Source organism: Suricata suricatta, chromosome 6 (assembly GCF_006229205.1).
Source record: "Suricata suricatta isolate VVHF042 chromosome 6, meerkat_22Aug2017_6uvM2_HiC, whole genome shotgun sequence".
NCBI classification, from domain to species: domain Eukaryota; kingdom Metazoa; phylum Chordata; class Mammalia; order Carnivora; family Herpestidae; genus Suricata; species Suricata suricatta.
In genome coordinates this window covers 144056436-144059590 of record NC_043705.1, presented here as the reverse complement: position 1 = coordinate 144059590, position 3155 = coordinate 144056436, and positions in this window count along the sequence as shown.

The window sequence follows — 3155 nt, the reverse complement described above, 5'->3', positions numbered from 1 at the left end:
TGTCTAAGTTAATCGTGGGAAAGCCTGTGTTGTCCATGGGATGTGCTGTGGCAAAACCCACACAGTCCAAATTCACACTGGTTGCCAGTTCACCTCACCTTTTTAGGAAGAATGGTGGTGGCAATACTAAGATAAAAATTAATTTAAAGCAAATGCTCAATAATCATTTTAGATGATATTAAGAATATGTGCTATGCAAACAATTCTTGCAGATGACCATACACCTTGACCTAAAATAAAACACAAATGCATTCATGCACCATGGCCCTGGTGACAGAGGCACTGGGGCAAGGAATGCACCTGTCTCATCCTCAGGACCCAGAGTGGGTCTGGGTATGGGGAGTGGGAGGGAGAGATGCCTTTCTCGAAGTTGAGTCTGACCCCACAGGTAGGTCGGCAGACCTCGAGACCCCACTGTTGTTTTTCAAACACTGTTAACTGATTATTTTCCAAGACATGCAGTAATCTGATATTATTAGAATTGAGAGGACCTGTAACATCCTGTTCCACCTTCAGTATCAGACATTAGGTTGTTGTTTCCTTCCTGATCATTCTCTAAAGCCCTGTTCCTACCCTTGAGATCTTCCCCCTCTTAGCAACTAAAGGCTAGTGGTGCTTGTAAAACCCTATGCCTTTCTTGGTTAATTATTACTGCTAACATCTTTTTAGATCCCTTCATGCACCTGCAGCCTCTTTTGTTATGGTTCTTTTTGTTTTTGTTTACTGGCTGATTAGTGAGATTGACTTGGCTCTGTTGTTCTCAGTCAAGATGAATAATACCTTTGATTTCTTCAAGACGAATGTCATCAAAATGGAGGAATAGCAATTTTCTACTGTCTTACCCATTAAGAACACTGATCTTGACAATCACAATGGATGGGAATGATTTTGTGGAAGTTCTGGCAGAGATGTAAACACACACAACTCCTCCCCCCAAGAAACAGGACAAAACAGAAAAACCCCAGTTGGATACTTGGAAGAGGGTAAGAGGTGTATTTTCATTTCATCCACATCACTGCTCTCCCCAGGGCGGCACAGCTCAATGCTTGTGATTTCTCTTATGGTGGAAAATAAGCATGTGAGTAAGCACCTGTGTGAGACTCTGCTCCATCCAGATTAATGAGCTGGGCTGTGTCACTGGGTCTTGGGGAGTACCTTGGGCTCTTGGAGGACATCAAAGGATGTGGATCCTACTAATTATTTTGTGGGCTCTATCAGGAAGCCTGTGCATGAGCTGCTGAGATGGTTCAATGCAGATTCCCCCAATCGCTCTGTATGCTTCACTCACACACACACTCTCACCCATGGAGGCACCCCTGATGATGGTGATGGTGAGTTTTGCAGAAGAGCAGTCTGACTCTGGGATTGGGAAAACACATACCATTTACCATGTCACACCATCCTAGGGAAAGCAGATGGGAAGCTGTCGGCACTCAGCTTGGTTTGGACTCAGAGAAGGCATACACTCTTAAGAGACCCCCCGCAACCCAAGAGAGAGAGAGAAGCATGGGGAAGATATGTCCACAGAAGGAAGATGAGGGAGCCTCCGCGTCCCCAGCAGAGCCAACAGAAGGCATTCCTCTCCTGAGCCATTCAGTAAAGACTGGAGAAGGTGGCTCCTTCTTCAGATGTGAAGATGTAAGACTTCCAAGAACATGAAAAATCAAGGAAGCATAACATCACAAAAGGAACACAATAACGTTCCAGTAAGAGACCCCAAAGAAATGGAGACGTCCTTGATGCCAAACCAGTAAAAGACACTACAAAACAAACAAACAAACAAACAAAAACCCATGCCAAATAGATGCAACAGTTCTCAACGAAAATATATAGCAAACCAAATTCAGTAGCATAAGAATTGTACACCATGATCAAGTGGAATTTATCCCTAGAATGCAAGAATGGTATGCACATCAATACATGTATTATACCATATTAATAAAATGAAAGAACCATATGACCATTTCTATAGATGAAGGAAAAGCATTTGACAAAATATGACATGATGTGTGATAAAAACTCTTAACATATAGGAGACAGAAGAAATATACATCAATACAATAAGTCATATATAACAAGCCTACAGATAGCATCAAACTCAACAATGAAAGTTTGAAAGCCTTTCCTCTAAGATCAGGAAAAGAAAGGGCATCTGGTCTTATCCCTTGTCTTTAAGAAAGTACTGGACATCCTAGCCAGAGCAATTATTAAAAAAAAAGAAATAAAAGCATCTTAATCAGAAAAGAAGAAGTGAAATTGTCTCTGTTTGCAGAAGACCCAATCTTATAGAAATTCCTAAAGATTCCACTCACAAAAACTGTTAGACCTAATATAGAATTCAGTAAATTTCAAGATATATGTAAAAGCAGCATACAAAAATCAAATCAATGTGTTTCTATACACTAATAAAAACTATTTGAAAAAAATAAAAAAGTTCCATTTATGATAGTATTAGAAACAATTGAATTACATGGGAATAAATTTTACCAAAGAAGTGATAGATCTGTACATTGCAAACTCTAAGCCACTGATGAAAAAATGGGAGAAGACACAAACAAATGGAAAGATATTCTATGTTCATGGATTAGAAGTATTAACATTGTTACTATGCTCCTACCACTCGAAGCCATCGGTGAGGTCAGTGCGGTCCCGACCAAAACGCCAATGGCATTTTTCTCAGAAATAGAATGAACATTTGTAAAATGTATATGAACAACAAAAGACACTAAGTAACAAGGCAGAGCTGAGGAAGAAGAAGAAAGCTGAGGGCATCATCCTCCCCGATTTCAACAACATTACAAAACACTACGGTGTTGGCACAAAAACAGAAGCATAGAAGAAAGGGAAGTGAGAGCCCAGAAATAAGCCCACACATAAATGATCAAATAATATTTGACTAGAAAATGAAAAATACTCAATGGGGAAAAATAGTCTCCTCAATAAATGGTGTTGAGAAAACTGGATATTCCCAGGATACAAAAAAAAAAGAAAGAAAGAAAGAAAGAAAGAAAGAAAGAAAGAAAGAAAGAAAGAAAGAAAGAAAGAAAGAAAGAAAGAAAGAAACTGGGCCATTGTCTTACATGACTCACAAAAGTTTACTTGAAATGTATTAAAGATAAATATAATACCCGAAACCTTAAAACTCCTAGTTGAAA